This window comes from Panthera leo, chromosome A2 (genome assembly GCF_018350215.1).
Source record: "Panthera leo isolate Ple1 chromosome A2, P.leo_Ple1_pat1.1, whole genome shotgun sequence".
NCBI lineage: Eukaryota > Metazoa > Chordata > Mammalia > Carnivora > Felidae > Panthera > Panthera leo.
In genome coordinates this window covers 117,744,277-117,765,421 of record NC_056680.1, presented here as the reverse complement: position 1 = coordinate 117,765,421, position 21,145 = coordinate 117,744,277, and the positions used below count along the sequence as shown (strand labels likewise).

The 21,145-nt window shown below is 49.8% G+C and overlaps 1 non-coding gene across 1 annotated transcript; it reads right to left on the bottom strand.

Moving 5' to 3' along the window:
* Nucleotides 1–17,268: 17,268 nt before the first annotated feature.
* Nucleotides 17,269–17,375, bottom strand: LOC122214628. Its single transcript, XR_006200008.1, has one exon. It is a non-coding gene; the product is annotated as a U6 spliceosomal RNA (small nuclear RNA).
* Between the last annotated feature and the right edge of the window lie 3,770 nt (nucleotides 17,376–21,145).

Genomic DNA, 21,145 nt, shown 5'->3' with positions numbered 1-21,145 from the left:
ACTCCCAGGGAATATTCTAAAGGTGAGAGGAGCGACTGGGAGTGGGGATCAAATCGTAGAGCCTTTTGCCGCGTTGCAGACTTGTCTTCGGATTCTGTCGTGTGCCCTGCCCTGCCCAGCCAGCAGCCAGAGCCTGAGGGAGCACCTGGCTTGCTCTCTCCTTCCTGTCAAAGTCGAGCCCGCGGCTCCTGTGTTCGAGCTGCCTCCGTTGGGCCCTTCCAACCTCGGGCCTGGGTCTCGCCCACCCTCTGCCCCCCCTGTGAGCCTGCCGCCTTCTCACAGCCTCTCCCGCTGCGCTCACCTCCTTGGGACCAAGTCCTCTGAGGGACTCCAGTCTCCCCGCCCCGCCCCCAGCTTTGCATTCAATGGGAGTGCTCTGCGTTTGATCCTCTTTTCCTCTGGGTTTTTCCTGCGAGATGAAAGCCGAGTAGGATTGAAAGATCAAGAGGTACCCCTTGCGTCTCCTTCCTGGGTCCGGCCCACCCAAGCGGGGCTTCCCCCGCCGTCCCGGGGAGGAAGGAGGCTCCAGCTAGGGCTCAGCCTCTCCCGGATGGGGGGCATGCCTCCTCCGGGTTTCGGATCTGAAGCTTCTGGAACGCCCCCTCTGCCCCATCCCTCTCTGGACCTCTGCCTCCGCCCTTTCAAAGGATCAATTCCCCACCTCACCCCACCCCCTCCGTCCCCGGTCTCAAGGGGCCTATTGCGCCGTCGGGCGCAGGAGGGGAAAGCAAAAAAAAAAAAAAAAAAATGTTAACCAAATGTCACTTCTTCCAAAAGCATCCTTTCATCAACATCAGATGAAGAGAGGTTGGAATTTTCACTAGAGGAAGAAAACACGAGGGGACTGAATAAGAACACTATTTCTGTTTACTCTTTTTTTTTTTTTTTTTTTAGGGTGGGGAAGGGTTATTTTAATAGTGTGGTTATTACTGTATCAGGAAGGTTATTCCCGACGACACTGCCCAAGAAGCAAGGTAAATTCGCAGAGGGAGTCAAGTCCGCGGCCGCAGAGGCCTGGGAAACCCCATAAACGCAGAGAGGGGGTGATAGCAACCTAAGTGGGGTCCGTTTTCGGCCCCTACTGCTCCCTCTCTCCCTTCGGCAGGGACGACCCCCTCCCCCCACCCCCGTTGGCCTGCTGTCCCCTCCCCCGCTGGGGCGACGGGTTTAGGTCCAGCCGCCTCCTCTCCGATTGAAATTCTCGGGACTTCAAAAGCTTGAGGCTCCGCTTCCGCCCGGGCTGGGCTGGGCTGGGCCGGGGGTGGGTGGGAACCCCGGGGAGGCGACGCGGAGATAAGATGCGCGGCTCGTGTTAAATGGAATCGGAAGCCGAGCTTGGGCCACCAGACGCGTTGATCCGCTGGAGCCGCTACGCTTCCCAAGAAAACCCCGCTCCGGAGAGCGGCGGCAGGGGGTGGGGAAATGCCTCAGTGGCCTTTGGACCCTGCTTGGGTGCGATGATCTGCGGCCCTGGGTACCTTCTCCAGCCAGGTGCGGGGACTCCCAGAGGCGAGTACACGTCCTGGCTGAAAGGCAGGGGCACAGGTTTCCGGGAACTGGTTTGGATGCTTCGGTGCCAGCACAATTTTGATCAGGAAAAAATTTGTTTGTGCTTCTCACTTTGGTAAAACGCAAGAACAAAGGGAGCTTCCTTTTAAACAATAAGCGTCGCCCGGCTGTCGTGGATATTGATCTTGGGCCCTTGTACGTCCTCCAGGCCCGTGTCGCTGGCGTGCACATCGAAGTTTTCGCGCAGCTGGGTCTCCAAGGCGGGGATCATAGGGGTGAAGAGACTTCTGAGGTTGGTCCCTGTCTTGTCCCTGGCAGCTGCCAACGCCCATCTGGGAACGACAAACCCAGAAGCACCGCCGTCCGGTGCCCCCCGCCAGGAGCAAGGTCTACTGGATCTCAGACGCCCAGAGACGTTCTCCCTGTGCCAGGAGATCACGCCTCCTCTACTTCCCCCAAACCCTTGCCCACCCACCCCATAGAGGGAGGCCCTGACACACTCACCTGCCGTGGGCACCACAGAACAGTCTCTCCTGCAGGGAGAACCTGCAGCTTCTGGAATTCTGGTTCGGATACGCTCCCCTTCTCTCCGTGCCTCCCAGAGCCAAGAGCCAGGAGCCTGGGACAGGAAACTGGATGCTTTCTGACCCTGGCACTTCCTGCTCCTTAGATCCTTGGTGCCAGCCAGACCTACAGTGCCTCTTGCACCTGTCAGCCCCGGGGTCCTATAGGCCCAAGCCCAGTGGCTTTCCCACCCTGAGCTTCAGACAAGTGCCAGAGCAGCCCACATTCCTACACCCACGACTTGCCCATCCCAGAGCCAGAGGACCCAGGGCAGTACTGGAGTAGTTGAGGACTTCCTCAAGCTCAAGGCTTGCTTCTGCCTCAAGGCACCAACTGGAAAGGTTCATTTTTCCATGGAGGAGCAGTTCCCCAACATCCAAGCAACCAAAGCCCAGACATACCCTTCCTTCCTCTACCCTAGCAGGGATGGTATGTGTTTTTCCTTCACCATTACTCTTCAGACATTTGCTTGCATTACAAGCCCATTTCTCACTTAATCTACACAACACTCCTTTAAAAGTCCTCAACAGGCCACAGTTCCTTTTCTCCCACAGTGATCGGGTAACCAGTGGTCTTGACTCAAATGGCCAGGCACTAGACCAATTCTTCTTCCAAGGCTCTGTCCCTCCCTGGCCGGCAGAGGTGCCTCAACACCCAACAGTGTCTTAACTGTCCATGAGGCCATCCTCCACAAACCTCCTGCCCCTTCTGGGATCTAGGTGGATCCAGGGGCCCCTCAGAGAGGTTGCCCACCTGCCCTCAGTGGCAGAAGCCTCAGGGCCCACACACCTGGACTCTTCTCACAGTGTCCCACCAATGATTTCCCAGGAGGGCAAAGAGAAACCCTATCTGGAAATCTGGGAACCCCCACATGATAAGAATAATCACTGTTTTAGGCATTTCAGCAGTATTAGCTCTTTCCATCCTCACAACAGGCCCGAGGAAGATAGTATAAATCATCGCTATTTTGCAGCTGAGTAATCTGAAGGAGAGACAAGGCCCACATATAAGTGACAGAGTCAGGACTGAACTTCTATCTATCCCTCTAGCTTCCAGTCCACACTCACAACACCCGGAGCTATTAGAAAATGCCAAGCATTGCATTTGGAGCCTCTCCTTTTCAAAGCTCCACTTGTGTTTTTTCGCCAAGCCCTTTCCCCTGCCTCACTCCCGGATGAATTCACTGGGGTTGGGAGAAGTGGGGGTAGGGGGGGTACAACTAACCTCCGGCCACTCAATTTGAGCATGGAGAAGAGTAAAGAAAAAGATGGTACAAAACCATTTAGAAATGTATCCTGGAGGAGGCCTCCAGGTCTTGCCCTCTTTTAAGATGGGGATCAGAGGCTAGGTGGGGGGGATTGTGCAGGGGCCTGCAGGAAGGCTGGAGCCACCCTGAGGGGTTTGGGGTAGGAGAGCCTAACTGCCCTCCCCAAGCAGGGGGGAATTGTTTACAGGGTGTGAGTTCCAAAATATCAGGAAGATAATCACAGCAAGTGATTCTGGAGACCCTAAGAGACAAAATCCAGTCGCTCTTTGACCATGGCAATCCACCAAGGCCCTGAGCCTCTATCTGGAAACGGGCAGACTCACCAGAGTTATCCTCGCCTGCTTTAGCGTCTTGGGAGTCATGGTCCCTTCGCATATCTGGCAAACGTCTCCCCAGAAAAATGCACCGAAGCATTAAAGTTAGCCTTCAGCTTCTAAGATTCCTGCACCCACAATAGCCCCACCCCAACCACCAAACCCCAGGCACAATCACCAAATCCCTTTGTGGTTTTACCAGGGTGTTTTCCCTGACAAGGCAGCTGCCTCCCTCAAACTGTCCTCCAGATTGATTGGCCCAAGGGACAAAACCTGAGGGTATGGCCAGGCCTCTCCACACCGCATCTGGCCTCAGCATATTGGTCAAGCTTTGCACATGCTTCCATTCAAAACCTAGTCACTGGAGGTGCATGCTGGGAAAGAGAATGGCCAGGCTGGGGCTTGGCTTGGCCTAAGGAGCTGTGGGGGGGGAGGGGGGGGGATCTGCAGTGCAGGGAATTGGCGGATTATTATCATCAGGGAGTCCAGTTCACAAAGGGTTCCTTTTCCCTGGGGAGGGGCAGGGAGTGAGCAGGTTTTCAGTTTTTGTTTTTTTAATAGATTTTGTCCGGGCACAAATCCTTTCCAAGCCCTGTACTGCCCACAGGCCAGATAAGCCTGAAAACCCTGCCCCTTCCCCAGTAGTGTGCTTCCCACTCTCACCCCGGCTCAGGAAGAGGGAACCGGCCCATTGCGGTCCGGTCAGGGTGGTCCAACCAGGGGACCCGGGAGCCGGAGCCGGGTAGAGTCATTACTCAATGGAATCGCTCTTCTACGACTCAATTAGCCCTAAATGGCCCTAATGCTCCCTCCCGGGGGCAGGTTTCTTTCCGTGAGTGATTCTGTGTGCTTCCTGACCGTGTGTCTGTCTCTCCTGTTTCCCGGGCCAAGGAGGCACCCCCTTCCTCTCTCCCCACTGGGCCTTGCCCGGCCAGGAGACGCGGTGGCGCCGGCCTGCAAACGGAGTAGTTGGTCTCCCAGTGTAGGGGGTAGGAGAACCGCCCCCAGGCGAGGAAGTCCAACCAGTTGGGCGGGCTAAGCCTCGCCCTCCAGCGAAATGGAAAAACCCTTGTGTGAAGAGTGCTGGGGACTGATTTTTATAAAGCCCTCTCCTGACCCGGACCAGTTCCATTCCTCCTACTGGAACTTCGCAGAGCCCTGATGGGGTACAGTTCCTCGCGTTGTGCAGCGGCGAAACTGACTCTTAGAAAGGTTGAGGAACTTGCCCAGGGTCACACAGCTGGGGAATGGTCGAGCTAGGATTTTAACCCAAGTCGTCCGGCCTCCAAAAGCCAGATTCTCTCCGACGTTAGCGCCGCGCCCCCAGGGCGGAGGACTGCGTTCCCTAACACCGCAGACACAACTAAGGTGCCTTGGGTGTGATTGAAAGACGCGAACGCGGGCCACCCATCTCTGGCTGATGGGTGGCTGCGCCTGCAGCCCCCGCAGAGGCTGAGCGTCGGCGGGAGCCGCTCGGGCTGTTACCGTAAGTCTCAGAGGAGCGGGGCACAACGGGAAAGGTAACTAAGAGCAGGACGGGCCGGAGGGCGCCGCAACGTGGAGAGACTGCGTTCCCGGCTCAGAAGCCTGACCTTGAAGGAGTGAGGGTGCGCACGCGCCCGAGGCAGTGAGTTTCGGAGGGGAGGGTACTGGCTATTAGGGGGCTCGTTGTAGTGAGGGGAGAGCAGGACGGATGTCAGCCCAGAGGACAGGGTGTCACCCGCCCAGGACTGGATTGCGCGCACAGGCTGGGTCCGGACGAATCCCAGTCCTTTCTGCTCCCCCACAGGGCCGTGCCAGGTGCGGCCTGGAGCCCCCAGAGAGTCCCTTTCTGGCCTCGAGGCCGGTCGACCGCCCAATCCTGTCCCCACGGCCCCTTTCTGCGCCCTCCTCCCCTCCCCTTGCTGCGGCGGTGACAAAGCGCAGCTCCCGAATTGCTGTCTTGGTGCGCCCCCCACTGCCGACCGCCAGAGGCGGAAGTCGCGGTGCGTCCTCGCTGGCTGGGATCCCGCGACTCCACGAGGAACAGGGACCGTCCCTGCTGCTCATCCCGGACAGCAGACTTCCGCTCCTTAGGGAGCCTCACCCCGCCCTAAGCGCCCGCCTTCTGAGCTTGACCCCAGGAAGAATGCGTGGCGGTTCGGGGCCCGGTAGCCTGGGCTTCTAGGGATAGGTAATCCACCTTGCGGGGGTGAGGGGCTGGAGGGAGCGAACAGTGCTCAGTACCTTCCCTCTTCCTTTGAAGGGGCAGTGGAACCCACCCCCAACCTGTCTAGCCTGGTAGAACGCAGGCCGTGTGGGGGGAAATGCCTTATAGATTCCCCGGGTCAGCCAGTATGATCAATCATGCTCCCAACACTTGTGTCGACTCTATTTGTCGTGGCCACAAAGCCCAGACATTGGGGAGCCCCTGGGACCACCCCGTCTCCACAGTCCTCAAACGATTCCTTTTTTGAGTCTCACTTAGTTCTGAAGCCCATTTATAAACAGCATAGCCTCCTAGCACCTCTTCCCCTTTCCCTTTGGCAGTGTTTCTTGAAGTGTGGTCCCTGTGCCACCTGGGAACTTGTTAGAAATGCACATTCTCAGGGCGCCTGGGTGGCTCAGTCGGTTGGGCGTCCGACTGCGGCTCAGGTCATTGATCTCACGGTTCCTGAGTTCCAGCCCCATGTCGGGCTCTGTGCTGACAGGTCAGAGTTCTGTGTCTCCCTCTCTCTCTGCCCCTCCCTGCTAATACCCTGTCTCAAAAATGAATAAACGTTAAAAAAAGTTTTAGAAGTGTACATTCTCAGGCCCCACCACAGTCTTATCAAATCAGAAACTCTGGAGCGGGGAACCTGCAGTCTCTTTTACCAAGACCTCCCAGTGATTCTGATGTACTCTGGTTTAAGACCCGCTGCCCTATGGATTCCATCACCCTGATTTCTAAGTTTCCATGATTCTCCATTACGCTTGGAAAGGCTCCCCCCCCCCAGTGTACCTTGTTTTTGTTTGTCTATGGCACAGAACTGTATGCCTTTTTTTATTCACATTTGTTCTTCCCGCTTTATCGTTTCACTTCCGTGGATCTCTTCTTCGTGCACTAACGTATCACCTAGTCATGTCATTATCACCTAATGATGTCATCATTTAACTTAGCTTCTCACTCATCTTCGGGGTTCATCCACTGCCTAAGGACATGCCTCGCTTGTAGCAGACCAGAAACTGCTCTGTAACCGCAGCCACCGGAGCAGAGCGGGGGGGGGAAAACTTGCCCTCCACAGAGATTTCCCTCACAAAAGGGAGTCAGAGGCCTCGAGATGTGATTGGCTTCCTGGCTGCAGAGTAGAGAAGAGCAGATATTCCAAGTTTGGGTACCCATCCTGCTAGAGAACGGAAAGAAGGGCCTTGGTGGGGATGAGGAAAGGTGAGGCACAGAAATCGATTTTCTATGGGTTGCCTCAAAGACTTTGGGGAGGGACCCAGCCCCAGCTTGAGATACACAAGTATTTTTCTTTGTGGATGTCTCAAGATGGTGTCTTAGGCCTCTGTTGGTGGCTGGTTAAATGCAAGCAGTTTTAGGAGCCAAAAAGGCTCCATGAAGGAAGATGGAGAAAATAAGTCAAAGGTGGGTTAAATGCTAACTCAAGATCACTTGGCCTGTTAGTGGCAGAGGTGCTATTTGAATTTTTAACATTTGTTCATTTTTGAGAGACAGAGCATGAGGTGGGGGGCAGAGAGAGAAGGAGACAAAGAATTTGAAGCAGGATCCAGGCTCTAAGCTGTCAGCCCAGAGCCCGATTTGGGGCTCGAACTCACAGACTGCAAGATTACGACCTGAGCTGAAGTCAGACACTTAACCGACTAAGCCACCCGGGAGCCCCGGAGGTGATATTTGTGATATTTGAATCCCAGTAGTGGGATGCCAGACGCCTGGCTCCTGCTCACTGGATTCAGCCCCTGCCCGTGGAAGCTAACAGGTCATGACCTGTCATCTCAAAGGATTGATTTAATTTCCAAATGTAACTAAACTAGTCAAAGCCCTAGAATAATATTACAATGTCACCAGGCATTACTAATAGTAATATTAATAATAACTAACAGTTGGTCTTTTCCCGCTCAGGTAACATTTTCACACCCACTGTCCCATTTGATAAAATTGTCCCATCTAATAGGAATAGGAATATTAATATCATCCCCATTTTACAGATGAAGAAGTCAAGATCCAGAGGGGTTAAGTTCCTCCCCCCAAATCACTCAGCTAATGAATGGCAAAGCAAGGAACACCGTTACTCCTTTGGCCATCTTTGTCTTTGTTTCTTATTTTTTCTTTCAGCTCATTCACAAACACTTTCATGCTTTCATGTATCATCATATTAGTCTGTGACACGTCCCCCTCAGTTTAGGCTGCTCCAAAGGACTTCTATGTCCAGCATTTTATTCGCTCCTCCAAAGGTCCCTAATGAGGCAGAAGAGGCCAGCGTTGTTCTTTCCAGTTTCCAGTTGAGGAAGCCAAGATTCCAAGAGTTCAGAGGGCTTGAGTAAGGTCACGGAGCCACAATAGGAATCAAAGTCTCAGACTTTTCACGGGCAAGAGTGAATTTTGTAGAGAATCCCACAGAATGAATGAATCATTCTTACTCCCTATCCTGTCCTTAAAGCCTGACAATGCTAATGGATGCCCAAAGGAAAGGCTGACAGTTATGAAAAACTACCAATTTACAAGTATTCAAAACCTAATGTGCTATCAGTGCAACTTTAAAAAAAAATTTTTTTTAATGTTTATTTATTTTTGAGAGAGAGAGAGTGAGGGAGGGGCAGAGAGAGAGGGAGACACAGAATCCAAAGCAGGCTCCAGGCTCTGAGCTGTCAGCACAGAGCCCGAGGCGGGGCTTGAACTCAAAAACCGTGAGATCATGACCTGAGCCGAAGTCGGATGCTCAACCAACTGAGCCACCCAGGCGCCCCTGCAAGTTTTTATTATAATAGACTTAAAGTTGTTTCATAACTTCCATTATTTGGCAATATGTCAACTTTGGAATGTTTTCCTAATTATTCTAGAGTCAGCCTTACTGTTCTTGGAAAGAATTAGAAGAGGAAAGAAAGGTCACTGCTTTAAAAATAGGCATGGAAAGAGCCAAAGGAACCCGGATCCAGGATGTAACTCTGCCCTGGTCTTCGGCCCTGAGGAAGGGGTCTGTACTTTCACAAGCGGCAACAGTCAGGCGATGATTTTCATCTTAAATACAGCCCATCAGCAACTGAAGAACCACATGACCTCCAAAAATTGACCAGTCTTCTTTGGATTCCTCCCTTCCATCACAGCCCTCATTTTTCCCCCCGCATAGGCAGCGGAAAAAAGGAAAAGCTCATGTGCTCAGGCTCTAAGGTAAGAGCGTGACAGGCACACGTTCATTCATGTCTCATAGCAATCCCTGGAGGGGAGCATGGGTCTCCCCACTTTATGTGTGAGGAAACTGAGGCAGAGAGAGGTTAAGCAACTGGCCTGCAGTCCCACAGGCCTGAGGTAAACGAGAGCCAAAGGAAAACCCAGGCTTGTAAATATGCAGTTTAACTTCCAATAGCTATAAATCTACTTTCCCTAGGGATGTAAATTCTGAGATCTTATGATCCAGCAGGAAAGGAGCAGCAAGGAGCCGGTCTACAGTGCAGTGAGGCCCGGATTTTGAGTCCAGGAGGGAGAGAGACAGACCCCAGGGACCTTTGGGAAGGTAGAGGATAATCTATAGCTGCGATGAGAACAGAATCCATGGTGGAGGACTGCTCTCAAATTTTCCCAGCCAAGATTTCTGATACTTCAAAGACAGTTGGGGGCAAGGTAGGAGGATGTGCTTGGAAGACAGACAGACCTGAGCTTCAACCTCAACTCTGGCACTTACTGGCCGGTGACCTTGAGCGGACCAAAGCTTCAGGATGTCAGATCTAAGAAACAAGCCACCTGCCTCTCAGAGCAGATTTAAGGAGATACAAAATGGAAGAGGTCTTAGCACAGTGCCTGGCCTCCAGGGGGTCCTCGATGAGAGTAAATTCCCTGTTGTCCCCCTTTGGTAATGCCCCTACTTCACCTCCTGTGTCTGTGATTCTCCTTTCTCAATATTGTACCCTTGGTGAGTGAGAACCAGCGGAGAATGTCAAGTGAAAGGGCATGGCCCAGCGAACCAATAATATGCTTGTGCCCCTCTCCCTGCATGGTGACTGACATTTCCCAGAAATAAATAACTGCATAGCATTCAGGCTTTCATGCATCTGTTGAAGTTCAACAAATATGGCGGTAACTCCATTCACTGGGATCTGGGATAGTGAGAAGAAAATCAAGACACGTCTCATGTGCTAATGGAATTGTCCCTTCATGGTAGTTTAAAAGCATAGGCAGATGATCCATAAATAATAATAAACGTAGTGGCAATGTGGTATAATATATAATAGGTAAGTGCACGGACTCAAGTTAGATTGCTTGGGTTCTACTCCGGCTGTGCCGCTCACCGTGCTAGCTGTGTGATGTTGAACAAGTCACTTAACTTCTTTAGGCCTCAGTTTCCTCCTTCGTAAAATGGGGCTATATGAGGTCAAAATGAGTTGGTACGAGTTAGTACCTATAAAGCACTTGAAAGCGTGCCTGGCATATAGTAAGCGTCAATAAACAGTACTGTTATTACGGTGGGGTGTTACTTCCCTGAATGTGAGCCTAAGGGAGTTCTGTGAATCTGGAATGAAAAAGAAGAGGAGGAAGCAAGAGCCCTTTGCCTGGAGCAAGGATACCAGTGAGTGCAACCTGCCTTCGGGGTTTCACTCCTGGCTCCACGATGAGTGGGCTTGGAGGGGTCACTGAACCTTCAGGAGCTCCTATTTACTCGCGTGTAAAATGGGTGTGAATAACAGCTGCCTTACCTTCTTCTCGTAGTTATTGCCCCAAATAGAGCCCAATTGCCTGTCAGTTTAGCTTTTGATCTTTGAACTCATAAAGGTTTTCTTCTGCTCATTACGGGGTACGCCCTCCAGGAGGAGCCACATTTTAAGCCATTACCTGCTCAGTCCTTAGTGACACATCAGCACTTTACCAGTATCCTAGGAATGGGTGAGAGGAGGGCTGGAGACACGACTGAGGACAGGAGGAGAGCAGGAGTTGAGAAAACTTCCAAGACCCCTCACTCCCTGCACATGGTTAACTGAGAAGCATCCTGCCCGGTGCCTTACAGTAATGTCACTGGTTTAATCCCACAAGTCTTGTAAATTGCCAAAGGAGAATGGTCCCTGCCAGTCTCTTTTCTATTGTGGGGGAAGAGAGGAAGTTACGGTGGTGTGGGACTTTCTCCAGTATCTACGGGACGTGAATAGTGTAAGCAATGAAAGGAGGGCGCCATGTTGGGCAATTTTTAATGGGACTTTGGGAGATGGAGGGAATGCATTACAAAGAGTTCTCCTTTCTCCAGAGAGCTGACTTAAAGGCACAGCAAATTTGGAAAGCAATATTACCTGAATCCTCCTCACCAGCTTTTCCTCCCAGCTTCTTATTCCTATGCCCAGCAGAAGATTCTGATGCTATTAGTCTTCCTGGTGAAGGTTCCAGGAATCCCCAAAGGACACTTCGGTTTGACTCAATCTAAATAATATTTACTGCGATCCTACTGTGTGCCCCACCCTGAGCTAGTCACTTGGTAACAGAGTTACTGTGACAGAGACAGCCATCTGCCCTTCTTTCATGATGAAAGAGCATCCAGACTTCAGCCGTCCACGTGGCTTTCAGGTCTGAACACCACATTCTTCTATCTTTCTTGCAACTAGTAGATTTAGGACTAAATTCAGCAGACTAAATGTCAGCAGGAATGTCATATGGCAGCTTCCTTACGAAACAAACCTATATGGCGAATTATGTAACATCGTCACAGAACTTCAGGTTACACTAAACTTTTTTCCAGGCGGGTGGTGAACCAAAGAAAAAGTTGCTAAAGTACCAATAGCGAACTAATGATTTTTATGTATTATACCTTATGCCACCTATAAGAATTTGTTTTACCTGAGCAGTGATAACATCTCAGTGAGATATTGTGGAGGGGTTGTGAAGAAGGCAAACGAGAAGTTTCCCGGGAGATAGAATGACGACGAACAAGCCTTTCTCAGAAGACCAGTTGCAAAAACAGCCAACTCTTATGATTCTATTCTGTTCGCAATTTGCTGTGAGACATTAAGTGAGCTATTAAACATCTTGGACCTTATTAAAAGGGGGTGGTAATTTCATATACAGTGGGTGTTGCTAAGCCTTCTTGATTTTAAATCCAAACTCAGCCTCTCTCACCAAAAAAAAAAAAAAGTGTAGCTTTTGTGAGCTACACTTACTACTGAGGAGGTAAAAGGATATGTCTGAAGAGCTATTGCAGTTATAAATAGATATTCCATATGCCAACTTAACATAAATGCCTCAAACTTTTATTTCCTTGATGGAGAAACATCAGGATCTCTGGCCTGTTTTACATGCTTTAGCCTTGGGTGGGAAATGCCCCGAAGTAAAATAAGAGGCCATTTCAGAAGTATTCCTCCTTTCCCACACCACTTATTATCTCTAACAACTCATTTTCCATCCACCGTGTTTCCCTGTACTGGTTTTATGGTAGGGGAGTCTCGGGCCCTCTGCTAGTCTAGCCAATTCTTTCTGGCTCCCCAGTGAAACATGGAGGACAAAGCTCAAAATTATGACAGGACTGGCCATATGTGATGTGGCTGTTACTTTTCTGGTTTCCATCTACCCTGCAGGTGGCAAGTTTGAAGGTTTGGGGAAATTCCCTGACGGCTGAGATGCACCAATTTCCAATGGGACCAGATTAGCACATTCAACTATAATTGCCATCGTACTGGCAAGGTCAATTTTCAGGCTGTGCATGAGGATGAGAACAGCTACCCACAGGTCTGTAAAGTTTCATACACAAGAACCCAGCACCTGAAAACTGAAACTAAGATGCATGTCAGCCCCTACGGATTACTCTCTCCATTCCATAGGTATAGATGGAGGCAAGAGATGTTTGGCTGGTCTGACCAATGACTACTAGGTCGAAAGCCCAAGAGCCCAGGTCAGAGTTACGTGCAACATCTATGGCCAATGGCTATACTGTATTGAGGCCCCGGGCAGCCCAGAAAATTGGCCAGTGGTTCAGGAAGGTGGGCTCTAGACCCGTTCTTGCCATCCCCTGGCTGGGTGACCTTGGATAAGTCGTTTCACTCTTATGGGCCCTCATCAGTGGATAGAGTACCAATCCCAGTTCCACCCCACACTGGGAGACCTTAGCCAACTCACAGCCTGGAGTATCAGAGGAAGCTAAAGGGATTTCTTTTCTTTTCTTTTTTTTTAATGTTTTATTTATTTTTGAGAGAGAGGGAAACCGAGAATCCCAAGCAGGCTCCATGTCAGCACAGAGCCTGACATGGGGCTTGAACTCATGAACCCTGAGATCATGACCTGAGCCGAAGTCAGATGCCTACCACCTGAGCCACCCAGGCACCCCAAGGGATTTGTTTTCTAGGGTGTCCCCATTATGGTATTCTGCGACTCCACCAAGGACACACACTAATGCCTATGGGGGCAGCCTGGTAGTAGTGATGAGAAAGATGTCCTTGATCATGTTAGGAAATGGAGAAGACTGGATGACAGATTCTCAGCTCCAGAACTGATTGTGTTGCCAGATACTTCGTTTTCAAATGGTGTCACGTGTTGGCAACTAATGTGAATTGTTATAAAATTCTGTCTTGGCCAATGACTCGAGTCCAGAAGTGGCCTACTAGGTCAATTGTGGAGTCTTCTGCAGCCCACTGACCCGAGGAAGAGTCCAACTAGGTGGGGACCTGGTAGGGGGGAGTGGTGGATGCAGTGTCCCCTACTTGGAGAACACAGATGATCCTGGCCAGAGGTGGGCTGGCGAGTCTGAACGGCACCGCGCTGCCGCTCCTACCCCAGCTGCAGTTTCCCCAGCGCACCTGAAACGGCCTAGGTCGGCCGGTGGCCGGGGACCGGGGCTGGGGGCGGGGGGAGTGCTGGGGAGGGGTATTTTCCTCTACCAGAGGCGGGGCCTTATTCTCCACCCAAAGATGCGCCTGCCGGTCGCAGGCAGAAAAGGAATGTGTTGTGGGCAGGCACTGAACCATCGCGGTGTCAGGCGTCGGCTGTGGGTCCCCTGCCTCGTGGGTGCAGCCAAACCCGAGACGCCGAGACGCGCGGGGATGCACTTTGCAAACACCAATGCGGGCAGGTGCGGGGTGGCGCCGCGCGCGCGCGAGCGGGGCGGCTCCCGGCGGCTCCGGCGGTTCCGGCAGCGCGCGCGGCCCAACCTGCCCAGAAACCCCAGAGCGCGCGGCTGGCGGGCGGCTGGCGGGCGACTCGCGTCGCGGGCGTGACGGTGGCAGGGCGGGCGGGGGGCCTGCGTGCAGCCGGGAAATGCCCTGAAACGAACGGTGCGTATTTGTTGGGAGGAAATTCGATCCTTGAGCCCTTTCCTGCCTGGGCTTAAAAATGGATTCTCCATCTGCTGTGAAAGCCTCGGGCTCCGGGCGGCGGTATCCGGCTCCTGGGAGTCCTGGGGGGCCCTCGCTCCACCTCCCACTCGGCTCTGACACACATTAGCGCTCGCTGACGTTGGTGTCCCTTTCAAAGCCCCCCTCACCTATTCCAGCCAAGCCCAGAGGAGGTGATGCCCTGTCAAGTTCAAAGAAAGAAGCCAGTTTTCTGTATAATCCAGAGTTCTGTTTGTCCAAAAGAACTTTGAAGATGGAAAAACAAACAAAAAACACACAAAACCTCTTCGGAGGCAATTTTGCCATTTATGAATTTACAGGTGTTATTTCGTTTGTCCCCTCAATCTCACGTTTGGAATTTTTTCCTACGCGATGCACTAAAAAAATGTTTACTGCGTCATTTTTGTGATGATGAAAAAGTGGGAACAACCCACCTGTTCATCAATATATAGAGATAAAATGGTTGAATATATAGTGCGTTTACATACCCAGAAATACTCTATAGAAGAGATCTGTGTTCACAGGCAAATGAGTCTAAGCTTATGTTAAATGAAAAAAAGTAAGTTATGAAAGTAAATATGGTATGATTCCACATTCATTAAAATGCAGAAAGAGATTGTAAGTAAATGTCTACAGCTCACTTGGATATGATTAATGACTTCTTATTTCATAGATGGTTATATAGGATATATATATATATATATATATATATATATATATATATATATATTTGGAGAAATATATACCCAACTGTTATGGCTTATCTTTGGGGTGATCCTGAGAGGGAGGTATGTGGAACATTAACTTCCCATATTATATATTTAAAAGAAAGTTTGATTTCTTTTAAAATAAGCATGCATTAGTTTTGTATTTCCCACACACTGAAAACAATAAAGATTTTTAAAAATCATACCCCTTCCCACACTCAGACTACCAGATTGTTACCACTTGTCCAGTCCTGCCTGATCTTTTCATTACTATGTTAACTTTCCCTTCAACCTCCTCTCATCCCTGTACAGCATCCAAGAGACTTGAATTCCTTTCATTTCAACTTACAAATTGCCTGTTTCATGTGTGCAGTTTTTAAAATCTTTTAAATTGAAAGAAGTGAGACTATTACTTCCACTTTAGCTACCCGTACTTTTCAAACAACAAGATTAGGTGTGGGTTTGTTTTTTTTGTTTTGTTTTGTTTTCGTTTGTTTGTTTGTTTGCCCTTGAAAGCATTGCAGTTGTGAATCCATTACTTCTCAAGTTCTGTGTGGATATGGCACATATTCTCTCTCAATGCAGCCAACCATGAGAAATCTTTAAAACACAGTTCTTGTTTCTATTTAATCCAGAAAAGTGTTATCCTCTGTGGAGGAAATACCACTGAAAAGTTGGGTGCGGGGGGGGGGCGGGGGGGGCACCTGGGTGGCTCAGGCGGTTGAGCGTCCGACTTTGGCTCAGGTCATGATCTCACAGTTTGGGTAGTGGGTTCCAGCCCAAGTCGGGCTGTGTGCTGACAGCTCAGAGCCTGGAGCCTGCTTCAAATTCTGTGTCTCCCTCTCTCTCTGCACCTCCCCCCTCACACTCTGTCTCTCTCTCTCTCTCAAAAATAAATAAACATTAAACAATTTTTAAAAAAGAGAAGAAAAGAAGAGTTGAGCAGGATTTGACAGGACAGGAATTGGAGTGGGAAGGGCACTGTTGGTTGAAGGAGGGACACCGTGAGAGGCTGGGAGAGGGGAATGTGACCATGGGCTGGATTCTGGGATCGTTTAGTCTGAATGTTGTCTCAGAAACATGAGCTCAATTCATACTATGGGAAACAAGTACAGCCACACTTTAAACATGCAGAAATGAAGGAGTTGTCAGGCCTTTTTAAATACTCATCTAAAAAAAATGGCACCCAGCAGCATTAAACTGAGAGGGTCCACTCCCACCAACATGTGTGATATGGTTCTTATTTACATAAGATTTATTTACATAAGTCAACATCACATTTCCTTAGGCAAAGGTCTCAGAATATTCCAGAATCACACACACACCCCTCAACTTTTGCTCAGAACCCTGATGTCCTTCTCCTCCCTTTCATATGCACTAAAAGCATCATTGTAAAATGCAGGTGTTCTGGAACAAACTACCTGGGTTCTGATCTTGACTGCCATATATTAGCTTATGACTTTGGTCAAGTTATTTAACTCTTATGTGTTTCAAGTTTATGACCCCTGAAATGGGGATAATAATACTCATTTTATAATATGTTATGCAGTGTAAACAAGATGATGTGTATACAGCTTTTAGAACAGTAAGCTTTTTAGAATACTAAGAAAGCTGTAGAATATAAAGCTTGTTCTTTTTATTTATTTATTATTTTAAGTTGGCTCCATGCCCCATGTGGGGCTCGAACTCACAACCCTGATATCAAGAGTTGTAGGCTCCACTGAGGCAGCCAGCCACCCCAAGAATATAAAGCCTTTTATAATACTAAAAGTTGAATAACAGTCTCAATTACTTTTTTACACACCCCCCCAAAAGCTTATTCTTCCTCATTCTCCCTTAAGATACTGCCATCTCTACATTCTCCAAATTGTCCTTGTCCCATCCCTTTTTCATGAAGATTCTAACAGTAGCTCCACCCCCCACCACCCCCCCACCCCCTTTGCCTTCTCTCTTCTACCCAGTGGGAGGCAAAGACTGGGCCATAGTCTAAAGAACATCTAATTGAATACCTGGAGTCTGTTCTTCCCTTCTTCTGTGACAGTTTCTGAGTTTTTAAAACAACTTTATTCACACATATTTTATATATCATAAAACTCACAGGGCGCCTGGGTAGCTCAGTCGGTTAAGTGTCTGAATTTGATTCAGGTCATGATCTCACGGTTTGTGAGTTCGAGCCCCGCGTCAGGCTCTATGCTGACAGCTCAGAGCCTGGAGGCTGCTTCGGATTCTGTGTCTCCTCTGCCCCTCCTCTCTCTCTCTCTCAAATATAAACAAACATTAAAAAGTTAAAAAAAAAAAAACTCTTCAAAAAAAACCTCGCTCGTTTTAGGTGTACAAATCAGTGATTTTTAGTTACTTTACCTAGTGATGCAATCATCAAAATAAATCCTTTTTTTTTTTTTTTTTTTTTTTAAATACAGAACATGTCATGAATTTGCACATCATCTTTGTGCAGGGGCCATGCTAATCTTCTCTCTTCCATTCCAATTTTAGTATATGTGCTGCCAAAGCGAGCACAAAATAAATCAGTTTTAGATCATTTGTATACCCCCCCCCCCACCATAGGATCTCTTATGCCCTTTTACAGTTAATCTCCCTTCCCACCTCCAGCTTGAGGCAATCATAAATCTGCTGTTTGTTTTTATAAATTTGCCCTTTCTGGGCATTGTAGATATATGGAATCATGCCATAGGTGGTCTCTCATGTCTAACTTCTTTTACTCAGCATAATTTTTCAGATTTATCCATGATACAGCATATATTAGTAGTTCACTACTTTCTGTCAGCCGTCAAGTCAGAATGACTTCTGCCATGTCTGCAAGAATTAGATTACATGAACATATTGGTAATATACAATTAAACCTAACTATTATTACACCTGCAATGCTCTAAGCACTGGCTAAGTGCTTTATTTGCATCATAGAATTTAAACTTCACAACAGCCTATGGGCTAACTAGATGATACTATCATATACATTTTTAAGTCGAGGACACAAGTATAGAAATGTGAACAAGAGTTGCCTGAGGTCACAAAGCAAGTGAGTGGCGGGGGGCGGGGGGGGGACTCAAATCTAAGTCTGTGTGACTCTAGGGCCAAAGCCAAAGTCACCATCAAAATTAACGAAGGGTTTTGGGTTCCATACCCGTCCATCGTCACAGAAACAGAACCCAGGGAAAGCATTCACGTTAAAGTCCACCAAACAGTTGGAGAAATGGTCTGCTTTGTCAACTGTAAATCCCCACTTGTATGTAAGGAACTGTTACCCCATCATTTTCTCCATACCGGATGCTGCTCCTGTTCTGGGGACATCTGACTCCTTTGGGAAAGAGCTGGTGTCATGAAGGACGCAGTTCTATAGATACAGATTTCTAATGTTTGAAGAGATTTTCCTGGGCACTGTCCTAAGGCATCCCCAGGCCAGGCAGCTCAGGAAAACAGGTTGGACCTTCCCCCATCACCCCGTCTGGCAGGAAATGAACATGCAGGGAAAAAAACCCCTTAAGATCCGTGCCTCCCACTGTTAACAGTTTGTAGGTTGGAACTCATGGCCGCTCATGGTAACAATGAAGGTGGGCCATTCTAATCTACCATCCCGTGGAAACTGAGGTTCTGCTCAGTAGGAAGATTCTGCTGCTACAGGCAGAAACACTCTTCTCTGAAGGATTTCTAAAGAAGCCTCCAGTTCTTATTTAAAGCCATAGAACCTCTGTGAGGTTTTGTGATGAATCCCAGGCCCCACATGTATGAGGAGCCTCAGACTGGAGACATTCACTTTCAAACATGTGTTGTTATTATTATAAATTCATGAATAACATTGGTTTTAGTAATAATAAATACTGCAATAAGTCATGCTTCCAATCTGTCCTAGTATTTCTGAATAATATTTAACCACCCTCACTAGTCGCAGAAGGAAGGGTCCTCAGAGGGAAAGGTCTCATTCCACCAAGGGACCCCAGGGATCACAGGAGGTGCCTACCTGGTCTGGGAAGGGGTGGGCGTGAGAACCCAGGTTTTCAGTCCCTTGAAAAGATCCAGGAAAAGCAAGCACTCCCACAAATCCTGTTCTGGCTCAACAGCAACTAACTTAGGTAATGGAGCCTCTTATTAATAGCACTCCACTGGTCGGGTACAATGCCCTTCCGGCATCATTTATTTGTTGAATGAGAAGAACAATTTGTGGCTGTTTGATGTCAGGGTAGCGGCTCCCCTTGGCAGGGTAGTGAGATCCTGTGTTCTGCTTCTTGAGCTGTTGCTGATTTCGCAGGTGTGTTCACTTTGTGATATTTTGTGGATTTTAGCCACTTCGGGGTACATAATATTACAACAAAACTTATCCAAAAAGACACGAATAAAGAGAAATATTTTAGAATGAAAGAGCCTAGAAATATTTTAGAATGAAGAGGCGGAGCCTGTCATGTAGTAGGTGGATATCACATGAGTGTTTATCGAATGAATGATCTCATTCGATCCGATCGCGTGGGGCAAGCAAACGCCTAGAGTACTGTTACTGTTGTCACTATCAACCTTTCTTAGCAGATTACAAGTTCACGCCTCTGCTCCGGTCCCGCGGTTGGTTAAGTCGCAGAGCCCGGAGCCTCCGTTCTTCTCCGGAGCAGAACAGGAAGAGAAGAGGGTGGGTCACTGCCCCATTTCGACTTGGCCGCCACGCGGGCTGCCGAGGCCCTGGGCGAGGAGGCCGAGGAGGCCGGGCGGGCCCAGCGAGCTCCGGGGACGCGATCGGCCCGGAGGAGGCCTCGCCACGCCTCCTCCCGGCTCGCGGGGTCCCCGCCGCCGTCTCTGGGGCTTCAGGTTCATTCTCGAGGTCGCTTGGCCGGCCCCGCCTGTCCTCCCGGCAGGGTCCGTCCATCCGTCCACCGGTGTCTTCACTGTCTCCCACCGACCTTCACACTCTAGTCCCTCCCCTACCCTGAGCCACGGTGCCGCGGGACCTACCCCGGAAAAAGCACCCAATTTACCATCGCTCCTGGATATCTTCCCCAGCTGGAGATGGCGGCGGGAGGAAGCACAGAACTGTGAGAACAATACAGCCTTTTCTCACGCGGACCACAAAGAAAGCCTCCCACCCCGGGCTCCCTGTTACCTGGACTTAAGGCACAAGCTCGCCTGCAGACCTGGCACAGAGTAACCGATCTATCGAGTCGCACAGATCCTGGCCTCTGCCACCCAGCTGTGGGACCTCGCAGAAGTCACTCATTCTATGCCTCGGTTTCCTCACCTGCAAAATTAGAATAACAACAATGCCCAACCCATAGGGTTGTTGTGAGGGCTGAATGAGAGAGGCTTTGCAAAGCACAGCATCCAACATAGTGGGTGCTGGACAATACTTCCCTTACCTTCCCCTCCCCTTCAGCCAAACTATGTTCCCAACGTTTCTCTCGCATCTCCCGCGGAGAAAATCCCTCGCTCTGCCCGCCGGGGTCAGGGACATCCTGTGGGACCAGGACGAGTACCTCAGCTTCCTTGCTGTCTGCCCCCACGGGACCCCCACGCTTGAGCATGCTGTTCATACTGATCCATCCCTGGGTTCTCATCTCCGCCCCCAGTGCCATCACTCAGTTGTGCCACCCCACCGTTCTCTCACACACAGACCCACACGAGCACGCAATTCCAGACTGTTAATGCTGCTGAGGGTAAGTACCGCCTCGCTCCTGTTAAATGCCAAGTGCTGCCTAGCACGGGGCCTTGCTGACTCAATAAATGTCTGTTCCCAGGCAGTAGGTGCAGAAGGTCTCTCCACCTCCAGCCTCCCCCTTCCAACCCCCCCTACTGCCCCTCCCCCCATTCCTGCAGCTGCTGGTGCTAAAGACTAAGCCTCCACCCCCTCCCCCCAACTCAGAAGCCATATTCACCCTAGCCGTGGTGACAGGTTGATGACTCCTATAACAGGCCCCTTTCCTCCTCTGGGGGTTCCTGCCTGCATGGAGTCTGGTGGAGGGGCCACCAGCAGGGCCGGAAACCTGGGGAGAACGTCTCTGGCTGCCACTGATTTCTGTTACTAGACTTGATGTTTTTCTACAATTACAACCTTCCCTCCTTCATTATGTCTCCTGTGTTCCCGAGGTAGTAAATACTGGGGTTATGCATTACACTACCCGTAACTTACTTTCAATACTCAGAGAAGGCTTCTATTAATTGACCCACTGTTGACAGAGAATCTGGCTCTGAAGTTCAGAGTGAGGCTTCTAGAGCGATGGCTATCCGCTGAGCACAGCGATGCCCACCTCGCCAACTTTTGTCCTCTGGACCACTGTCTCTACCTGGCACGC